This window comes from Schistocerca piceifrons, chromosome 5 (genome assembly GCF_021461385.2).
Source record: "Schistocerca piceifrons isolate TAMUIC-IGC-003096 chromosome 5, iqSchPice1.1, whole genome shotgun sequence".
In the NCBI taxonomy this organism is placed as follows: Eukaryota; Metazoa; Arthropoda; class Insecta; order Orthoptera; family Acrididae; genus Schistocerca; species Schistocerca piceifrons.
The window spans coordinates 127,089,251-127,100,761 of NC_060142.1; the positions used below are offsets into that span (position 1 = coordinate 127,089,251).

Consider the following 11,511-nt stretch of genomic DNA (forward strand, 5'->3'; position numbering starts at 1 on the left):
TTTCATTTCATTTTTTTGTATGAATATAAATTTTGCTGTTCTTTGAGAATGTTAATAGTAAGTCCATTCCGTATGTTGTGTAATATGTCTAATGCAGTTTCAGCTTTGTGGAGTTGAGTTTTCAGCTGTAAATAGAAGCTTGATGCATTACTATTACTGCTTCTAGTATCTTCTTTAAACCTTGTGTTACAATTTCGTCTGGTTTGGCCAATAAAGAAATTGTCGCAATCATCACAGGTCATTTTGCACATACCTGAAGTGACATATTCTGAAAATTAGGTTGTGCTTGACAGTAATATTGGTATAAGATTGTTATTTGTCTGGAAAGCCAGTAGTATGTGTGTCGATTTAAATGGTGCATTTATCTTATGTGATATTCGTCCTAGGTAAATTGTAGGTTTGTTGGTTGTTCTGTATTTTGTTAAGGTTTCATTGCTAATATGTGTGTCATTGTGTATGAGGGCAGCTTTCGGTTTTATGTGTTTTTTATACAATTTCTTACTATATCTGGATCAAAATCATTTTTGTAGGCTATGTGTGTTATCATTTGTTTTTGTATAGCTGGATGTTCTAGAGGTAAAGTGATTATTCTATTAATCATGGAGTGGAAGAAGGAATGCTTTTGAGTTCTAGGATGGCAAGAGTTGACATTTATTGTATCGTTTGTGGTGGTAGATTTTCTGTTTATGTCAAATATAAGGCAATTGTTTTTGCTAATTTTCAGGACAAAGAAATAAATATGTAACTATCAAGAGGAAATGTTATTACCAAAAATCTCAAAAGTGCTTGCCATATGGCGCTTCACTAGGTACATACAAACATTTACATATTTGAATGCAACATCACACCAAAATTTCAAACCAGTCTGTGAAGGACTTCTAGTGCTTTACAATTTTGTAAATACAAACTATAACATCTACACAAATAATAATGTAAATGTTTATGTGCTCTAAATATAAAATCTCTGCAAGTCCTTCATTGACTACTTTGACATTTTGAAACAACATTGTATTTGAATATGTGTGTTTTTATATACTTATTGGAGCATCACAAATAACATATAAATATTATGTAACAATTATAGAGAAAATCTATATAAAAATTTAAATATTTGTTCAAAATCTTAAATCTCCGAAAGTTCTTTACTGATTGTTTCAAAATTTTGATGCAACATATCATTCAAATACATGTGTATTTTTATCTATCTATTTTTAACATACATAATATATAAATAAATATGTAATTATGAAGTGGAAAAGTTAGTACTAAAAATCTGGAAATGTCCTTGACCAATTTACTTCAAATTTTTTCATGTTACTGTAATAAACATTTGTATACACAGGCGTTTATATATATATATATATATATATATATATATATATATATATATATATATATATATATATGCTAGAGACCATTTATTTGATCATACATTGTTGCAGATATTGCGGTCTAATACACACTGTACCATGCAGCCACAGTTACAGTATGCATGATTTCCTTCTAGAGTGTGGTAATGTTCCTCACACATTGTGCCCTAGCGTCCTCTCCTGCAGTAGTCATTGGTAATGTTGTGTCTGATTCAATTCTGCTGCTGACTCACCTTGTAGTGGATGTGATACAGCGTTGTACACAATGGTTCCCTGTTCGAACTGAGAGCTTGTTGACACGGTGTTTACTTACAGAAAGGCAAGTGGCAATGGGTGGTGGGCAGTAAGGTTGTATCAGGAGACTTATCCCTGCCAACAACAACGATGGCATTCAATGTTTGCAACACCGTTTCCCCATTTGTCTGAGACAGGGTCGCTTCAGGAAGCAGGAAACTATGAAGGGCGTACATGAAATGTTCAGACATCAGACTTGGAGGATAAAGTGATTAACACTGTGGAAGGCTACTGCCATGTCAGTACCAGGCAGTTCGCCCCCCGTACAGGGTAAGCCAGATGACCGTGTGCAACATTCTCCATGATAATTGTTACTAGCTTTATCCATTACTGCCTGTGCAGGGCTTACTAGCGACAGACTTTCCACGTGAGCAGCAGTTTTGTCACTGGTTTTTTCATCAACCAACCACAATTCCAGAAGTTGTGTCATCCTTCCTATTCACAGATGAGGCCACCTTTATGTGGAGTGGTATCTTCAACTTTCATAACAGTCACCTGTGGGATAGTATGCAGAACCCCTATGGTACGGTGATAGCAAACCACCAGCATCGGTGCAGCCAGTGTGTGTGGGTTGGGATAATTGGTGACTGTATTTTGGGACCAGTCTTCCTTCTACATCAGCTAACAGATTGGAACTATTGGTGTTTCTTGGGGTGACTTTGACTCCCCTGCTAGAAGAATGCCGTTGATGTGGCTGCTACATGCTGGAGCTCCAGCCGACTTTGGTGTTAATGTCCTGACACATCTCACTTGTGTCTTGTCTGCTAGATGAATTGGACATTCACCAGATCTCAGCCTGTGCAATTTATGGTTTTGGAGCCATCTCAAAGATATCATGCATGCAAGCCCATTCCAGATATGGAGACACTGGAGCAGTGTATTCATGCTGCCTCTGACACTGTTCGGATGCAGTCTGGTAGATGAGACCTCTCATTGATCAAACCTTAAAGTATTCACATGGTGGAAAAAATCACCCTGTACACACACACACACACACACACACACACACACACACACAAGTAGTAAATTAGTAAAACATTGCTAGCAGCAAAAACAGACTTATATTTATGGCTTATCGAATTATGATTAGAATATTACAAAGGAATATGAATTTGAAATAATGAAATGATAATTAAATGGACACCCTAGCTGCAAATAGGCGTTGATGTTCTTCATTGGGGACATGTTGAAAATGTGTGCCCCGACCGGGATTCGAACCCGGGATCTCCTGCTTGCATGGCAGACGCTCTATCCATCTGAGCCACTGCGGGCACAGAGGATAGTGCGTCTGCAAGGACTTATCCCTTGCACGCTCCCCATGAGATCCACATTCCCAACATGTCCACACCACTACATTCGTAGTGCGCCTAATAGATGTTTGCCTATCATACTCCCACGGGTAGCGTGCAAGGGATAAGTCCCTGCAGACGCACTATCCTCTGTGCCCGCGGTGGCTCAGATGGATAGAGCGTCTGCCATGTAAGCAGGAGATCCCGGGTTCGAATCCCGGTCGGGGCACACATTTTCAACATGTCCCCAATGAAGTACATCAACGTCTGTTTGCAGCTAGGGTGTCCATTTAATTATCATTTCATTTCTAGCAAAGCTGCATGGTCATCCACAGTAACTGTTCTTTCGGGAACAGATACTACCGTCATATATAATTTGAAATAACAATAAACAAGGCTCAGAATCAGAGAGAGGTGTAAGAGGAGATGGATGGAGGGGTGGGAGGAAATGGACATAGAAATGGCAAAAGGAGGATGTTTCCAGGGAGAGGGACCAGAAGGAGATAGGAGGGGAGGAGGAGGCAGACCAAATGAGGGGGAGAGACAGGGAGAAGAAGGTGGACGTATAATTGGGGATGAGGTGATGGACAGTGGATAGAAGAAGAGGGAAGAGGTGATGAGCAAAGAGAAGGGATGGAGAGGGGCAGAGGGAGATAGAGAGAGGTGGGGAGGAGAAGATGGGCACATAGAGAGGTGTGGGGGTGATGGACTGACAAGGGGAAGGCCTCAGAGACGGCCAACCGATTCGGCTCAGATTTGGCAGGTCGCTTGTGTACAACCTAAAACGAAGGAATTTAAGATATTTTGGTTCAACACCCCCACGTTTTTGAGAAAATCACCCCTAAAGGTTATGACGAGCGATCAACTCAAAGTTGGCGGGATCGATAGATAATTGTAAATAGAGCATTTTTCATCACCAGGTATGGGGTCCGAAAACGCATGCTTTTCCAGAAATCGAGGTAAGAAACTTTTACAACTGCCGCTTCTGTACCCACATGGTCAACGCCTATCGCCGACATCGCCGATAGCGCAACGGCCAAGGCAATAGCCGGCACGGTAGCTCGGTGTGTTCGGTCAGAGAGCCGGTTGGCCACTGTAATAAAAAAACTGAGTGGAAGGATCAACTACCGAACTTGAACAGGATGTCTTGCGACGTCCGCAACGATCAAACATAACGATCAATAACGAACAAAATGCCAAAAAAAAGGTAACTTGGTGGTAAACGGGAAACCCGGGTTCGAATCTCGAAGAAACCTAACGGATGTTATCCTTTTCGTTTGTATTTTTCCATATCTCAATTGATAGGGGTAGGAGGGTTAATAAGGTAAGTAAATCAATAAGGAATGATAATAATAAGGAAGAAAACTAATTTCCCAAACGTTGTCAGTTAGTAAAGTATTAAACTTTTAAGCCTTGTCACATGAAAACAACTCCGAATAAAGGTGGTGCGACTTCCTCACGAGGGATTACAGATAGCCAATCGTGCGACGCTTGTTTACAGCGAGGCACGGGATAGAATGCTCACGGGGAGAGTTATGTTGTCCCGGGTGCCTCTTCGTCATATCATAGGGAAGGAACAGTGTAGCCGTTGAAAGATTGCATTCATTAGATGCTCTTGGTGCCGTGAGTATATTTGTTTTGAATGTTTATATGACAAGTACCATCAATCTGGTTCTTCGAAGAAAAGTGAGGACACGTAACAGTGACTGGAAGAGCCATTGTAAAGTGACCTGGAGTAACATTTTAGTTGTTTACTATCCCAAGAGGTTTGAGAAATTTATTTGCCTACCTTATCATGCCTTGTTGATTTACTTACCTTATTAACCCTCCTATCCCTATCAATTGAGATATGGAAAAATACAAACCAAAAGAATAACATCCACTATGTTTCCTCGAGATTCGCAGCCATTTACCTTGGCCGTTGTGCTATCGGCGCTGTCGGCGAAAAGCGTTGACCATGTGGGTACAGAAGCGGCAGTTGTAAAAGTTTCTTACCTAGATTTCTGGAAAAGTATGCGTTTTCGGGCCCCCTACCTGGTGATGAAAAATACTCTATTTACAATTATCTATCGATCCCGCCAGCTTTGAGTCGATCGCTCGTCATAACCTGTAGGGGTGATTTTCTCAAAAACGCGGGGGTGTTGACCCAAAATATCTTAGATTCCTTCGTATTAGGTTGTACACAAGCGACCTGCCAAATCTGAGCCGAATCGGTTGGCCGTGTCTGAGGCCTTCCCCTTGTGAGAGAGGGGGAAGAAGGAGTATGTGGAGAAATTGAGGGGCAAGAGGAAGTGAATAGAGACAGGGGGGAGAAGGAGATTAGGAGATATATCCAACTCCCATCCATATTGCAAGCATGTGAATTCCCTTTTCTTTATTGTCCATTTAACCAGACTGAGTTGCAGCAATGCATGGCTGGAGCTAAATAAAACCATACTGATACTTAATGCTACAAGCATGAGCTGAATATAGAAGTTAAAGCTGCCTATTTGATGTGTGAATTGATGACCACTTAACAGGAAACAGAGGCAAAGCCATCTACTCATAGCTCATTGTCGTCTTCTTCACAGTACTTTTAGGTAGAAGCTGAGAGTTTCCTTCATGTTTTTCAGGGCCTGTCATTTACTATGGATGCATCACTATTTTCAAGAGTGGCAGTTCACCTGTCTCTTTACACAATCAAAACTGGATTGGTCTGACAAACCCAGTTGGTGCCATTATACCATCACTATAACAACATGTAGGATTTTGAAGTATGAGGCTGATGCTGATTCATAAACAACGCTGACGTAATCTACAAATACTTTATAGAACAGCAGGAGACTGGGATTGAGTGTACCCCTGCTGTTCTGCTAAGGCATTTCAAAATCTTCAATTATTTAATGCCCTTTATTCTTAGGTTTTTCAGGTGCACTAGCCAGATTAGTTTAATCTTGAAAATTAGGCCCTTGGATCATTGACGTTCCTTAAAATTTAAAACACTGTCCCCCATTTTGAATCCCGGTTGTTTAAAGCTGCAACATAAACAGTTAAAATTTATGCAAATAGTTTTCTCTTGGAAGACTCTGTAACTAGTTGTATTAGCCCATTTTTAAGCCTCCTTACAATTATTTGTAGTTTTCACATCATGGTTGCAAGATCTGATGAGGTATAGAAAGTGGCACAATCTTCCATAAACAATGTACGGTTAACAGGGGTGCAAATGAGATGCCCTGATAGCTATTCCAAACAGCTGTTATTGTTTTTATTTTGCTATTGCAATTTTAGCATTTGTTCCACAGATGCAAGATGCTTGTGAGTGAGTGTGGCAAGGTAATTTGGCTTGGAGTGAGTGCCTAGTGTCATACCAGCACCCAATTCTGGAAATCTATTACAACATTTAAAACGGATAACCATGGAATAACGCACAGTGTTGCCAACGGCCAATTCAGAGAGAGAGCGCTGTTGTCAAGTCGACACTGGGAGCTGTGGCCACCCCACCCCATATATCGACTTTGCAGCGCTTTTGATGGTTATGAGTGCCGTGCTTCACTCACAACACGCGTTAATCTCATTTCCAGACCATTACCACTGCTATCACTGCAGTAGTGCCAGCCAAAATACAGGAGACTCTGGAGCCAAATGCAAACAAGGTCCATGCTCTGAACAGATCTTTAAAAGAAACTCTGGATAGTGTGCAGTTGCTTGATCACAAGCTGAGCGAGAAACCTGGCGATCTTGAACAATACCAGAGACGTAATAATGTTTGAGTGTTTGAGATTTGTGAGATACACGTCATACAATAAGAGAATCGTTCTGGCGTGATATAACCATCCGTGTGAATCAAAAAAAGGTTTTAAGGACTTAGGTTAGTTTACAGTTTTAAACATGGCTTTTTCTCAGCAACTGAATAAAATTTTCAAACTTAAGAATTATACAGCCAACCGGTTGCTGATAACTGTTTGGTACAGTTAACCTATGTTCAGACGCCTACTAAGGATGTCTTTATCAGAATGAAATTTTGATGGGTGCAAAATTACATTGCATGAAAGCGATGGTCACAATTTTGAGCAGCTATGCTCAGGTCAAAAAAAAAAATTAACAACCCTTATGTCTTTATCAGAATGAAATTTTGATGGGTGCAAAATTACATTGCGTGAAAGCGATGGTCACAATTTTGAGCAGCTATGCTCAGGTCAAAAAAAAAAAAAAAAAAAAAAAAAAAAAAAATTAACAACCCTTAGGTTATTGTTAGAAAAATAGGTTAATTAGTAGGGTAAGCATTAATAAATTCAACTCTTTTCACTGCGTCATAAGGTACAGAGGTTTTTCACGAGCACCTTACAGTAAGTTGATTTAACGGTTACAAGCAACGGTGGATATTTAAGTAGCCATCTTGTTGCAAATGTTACGGCCATTAGTTATTTTAATACACTACTGGCCGTTAAAACTGCTACACCACGAAGATGACGTGCTACAGACGCGAAATTTAACCGATAGAAAGAAGATGCTGTGATATGAAAATGATTAGCTTTTCAGAGCATTCACACAACGTTGGCGCCGGTGGCGTCACCTACAACGTGCTGACATGAGGAAAGTTTTCAACCGATTCATACACACAAACAGCAGTTGACCGGCGTTGCCTGGTGAAACGTTGTTCTGATGCCTCATGTAAGGAGGAAAATGCGTACCATCACCTTTCCGACTTTCATAAAGGTCGGATTGTAGCCTATCACGATTGCGATTTATGGTATCGCGACATTGCTGCTCGCGTTGGTCGAGATCGAATGACTGTTAGCAGAATATGGAATCGGTGGGTTCAGGAGGGTAATACGGAACGCCGTGCTGGATCCCAACGGCCTCCTATCACTAGCAGTCGAGATGACAGGCAACTTATCCGCATGGCTGTAACGGATCGTGCAGCCACGTCTCGATTCCTGAGTCAACAGATGGGGACGTTTGCGAGACAACAACCATCTGCACAAACAGCTCGACGACGTTCGCAGCAGCATGGACTATCAGCTCAGAGACTATGGCTGCGGTTACCCTTGACGCTGCATCACAGACAGGAGCGCCTGCGATGGTGTACTCAACGACGAACCTGGGTGCACGAATGGCAAAATGTCATTTTTTCGGATAAATCCAGGTTCTGTTTACAGCATCATGGTGGTCGCATCCGTGTTTGGCGACATCGCGGTGAATGCACATTGGAAGCGCGTATCCGTCATCGCCATACTGGCGTATCACCCAGCGTGATGGTATGGGGTGCCATTGGTTACACATCTCGGTCACTTCTTGTTCGCATTGACAGCACTTTGAACAGTGGACGTTACATTTCAAATGTGTTACGACCCGTGACTCTACTCTTCATTCGATCCCTACGAAACCCTACATTTCAGCAGTATAACGCAAGACCGTATGTTGCAGGTCCTGTACGGGCCTTTCTAGATACAGAAAATGTTCGACTGCTGCACTGGTCAGCATATTCTCCAGATCTCTCACCAACTGAAAACGTCTGGTCAATGGTGGCCGAGCAACTGGCTCGTCACAATACGCCAGTCACTACTCTTGATGAGCTGTGGTATCGTGCATGGGCAGCTGTACCTGTACACGCTGTCCCAGCTCTGTTCGACTCAATGCCCAGGCATATCAAGGCCGTTATTACGGCCAGAGGTGGTTTTTCTGGGTATTGAATTCTCAGGATCTGTGCACCCACACTGCGTGAAAATGTAATCACATGTTAGTTGTATAACATATTTCTCCAATGAATACACGTTTATCATTTGCATTTCTTCTTGGTGTAGCAATTTTAATGGCCAGAAGTGTATAAGAGCCGAGGTGAAGTACTATGTCGGTAAATACTGCGCAAAGAAAAAACTGCGTGCAAACGGACCAAAGAGATTTCGTTTCGCGTCCGCAATAGTGTGACACCTAGCGGGCGCGCGACTAGACGAGCAGCCGAGCTACACAGGCGTCCAGAGATATCTCAATAATTTTATTTTTACATGAAAGCCTGTACCTTAATCTAAGCACTGACTCCATTACAGTCTGATTCTTCCTTGTTTACGTTGTGTACTGAGTGTTTGAAATGCCTCCGATAATCGTGAATCCCTTCGACTGTGAAGTACGGGCTGTTATAAGATTTCTTAGTGCTAAAGGCCTAAAAGCGATCGATATTTATCGTGAGATCTGTGCAGTTTACGGAGAAAACATTATGAGTGATGGAATGGTAAAAAAGTGGGTGAGAACATTTAAAGATGGCCGCACAAATGTGCATTATGAACAACGGAGTGGGCGTCCTTCGGTCGTTAATGAAAGTTTGGTGCAGGAAGTGGACAATAAAGTGAGAGAAAACAGACGCTTTACGATTTCCTCCTTACGGGATGACTTTCCTAATGTTTCTCGTAGTGTTTTGTATGGCATGGTGACCGAGCACTTGAATTACCGAAAATGGTGCGCACGTTGGGTACCGAAAATGTTGACGGATGTGCACAAAACCAAACGATTAGACAGTGCATTGACTTTCCTTGAGCGGCACCACAACGACGTTGATGATTTCTTAAGCCAAATTGCTACGGGCGATGAAACATGGGTGGCCTACGTCACGCCAGAATCAAAGCAACAGTCCATGGAAGTTGACAAGGGCATCGTTTTGCTGCAAGACAATGCCCGTCCGCATCTGGCGAATCAGACCAATTATCTCATCACATCTTTTCGATGGGAAACTCTACATCATCCTCCGTACAGCCCCGATCTTGCGCCCAGTGACTACCATATGTTCCTGCACTTGAAGAAACATCTGGGCGGTCAGCGTCTTCAAGACGATGACGAAGTCAAAACGGTGGTGATGCAGTGGTTAACAAGTCAGGCGGCAGACTTCTATGAGGAGGGTGTTCACAACCTGGTACAACGTTATGACAAGTGCCTCAATATTGACGGAAATTATGTAGAAAAGTAGATTAAGGTACAGGCTTTCATGCAAAAATAAAATTATTGAGATATCTTAGCATGTCTTTTTTTAATTTCAAAACGGTACTTACTTAAAAAACACGCCTGGTACTACGTCGTCTGTTGCAAATTTCCTGCACGCTGCGGACAAGAACAGCGGCTACTGGGAGAGATGGGCCGCGCGGGATTAGTCGAGCAGTCTGAGGCACTGCAGTCATGGACTGTGGGGCTGGTCCCGGCGGAGATCCGAGTCCTCCCTTGGGCATGGGTATGTGTGTTTATCCTTAGGATAATTTAGTTTAAGTAGTGTGTAAGCTTAGGGACTGATGACCTTAGCAGTTAAGTCCCATAAGATTTCACACACATTGGAACATTTTTGGGAGAGATGGCTATCTCGACTAAGTCACCAGTCGCAGAGTTCAACACCACAGTCTGTCTCTATCCCTGATGGGAGGACCTGGAGGTCCTTCTGTTACACCACGATCATGAGACCAGTGTTCCTGGCATTCCGGCGGACTGAATAGGGCTTACCTCTACGGCAGGCCAATATCGTCGAACTCACGGCTACACGGCAACTGTCATCTCTTTACGACGAATAAACGTGGTGAGAGGGAAGGGTCGGTGGCTGATGAAGAAGGGTGGGGAATGAAGGGTACAGGGCACCTCGCAAGTCGGCGCGTGTCAGTACAGTACACACGCCGCTGTCGCTCACTGCCGTGGCGTCGCAGTACAGCCAGAGCCGGGGCCACCGCAAGTGGCGAACCGCCAGTGCAGAAGATGGCTGCAACGAAATGTGTAGTGTCAGCTGCCTACAATGCGATTCCTCAGCGGACATTGGCAGACGATGCCAACCACGAGTCAAGACGCTACCTGTATTTTTATGAAAATAAATAACTCATTCTGAATCTTCTTTCACTGCACCTACCGGCGACCACAAGTCACTACCATCCTCATGAGGAAAACTGGCAAGGAGCGAACTGGCAGAGTGCCTCCTGATGCAGAACGAACTCTACTCTAGAGATGGGTCGAACTCGTTCATTCCCGTGAACTACTTCATTCATTTCACTCTTTGCCGTGAAGCGTTCAAATGAAGTAGTTCATTCACGAAGTACGGAAGCCTGGCGAAGTTGCCCAGTTCGCCGCGGCTACTCTCGCTTCGCCTCGCTCGTACAATAAAGCTTTGTAATACTTCATAATTTTACCAACAGATGGCCGAACTATGCAGTAACGTGCACGCAACGTTTTACACTCTTACAGAGTCTGAGCTAACTTAAATAGAGCATGGTCGAAGGGGACAAAGGAAAGATAAACAGAGAAGCCTGTCACATTATTACATTTAATTTTGCTCGACATTTTCTCATGAAGCGCCCAAAAAAGTCTTTATCTGCCAAGTGAAACATTATTTGTTGTATTCATGGACTGAAAACTAGGGCTACCAACGAAATGCAGTCCAATTTTATGTTCCTTTTAAAATTTAATCCAAAATAGAATGAGTATGTTTACCACTGCCACAAAGTCTATCTATCTACGTTAAGTAATGATTCAGAAGTTTTCCTGTAGATTTTATTTTTGTTGAGAATAATAACCCTCCAGATTCAAAACGTAAACTGTCACCTCTAGTCATTAGCACG

At 42.6% G+C, this 11,511-nt stretch overlaps 2 non-coding genes across 2 annotated transcripts; one reads left to right on the top strand and one right to left on the bottom strand.

The window, feature by feature from the left end:
- Positions 1-2,861: 2,861 nt before the first annotated feature.
- Positions 2,862-2,936, bottom strand: Trnaa-ugc. Its single transcript has one exon. It is a non-coding gene; the product is annotated as a tRNA-Ala (tRNA).
- Positions 2,937-3,107: 171 nt separating this feature from the next.
- On the top strand, positions 3,108-3,182 carry Trnat-ugu. Its single transcript has one exon. It is a non-coding gene; the product is annotated as a tRNA-Thr (tRNA).
- Positions 3,183-11,511: the final 8,329 nt, after the last annotated feature.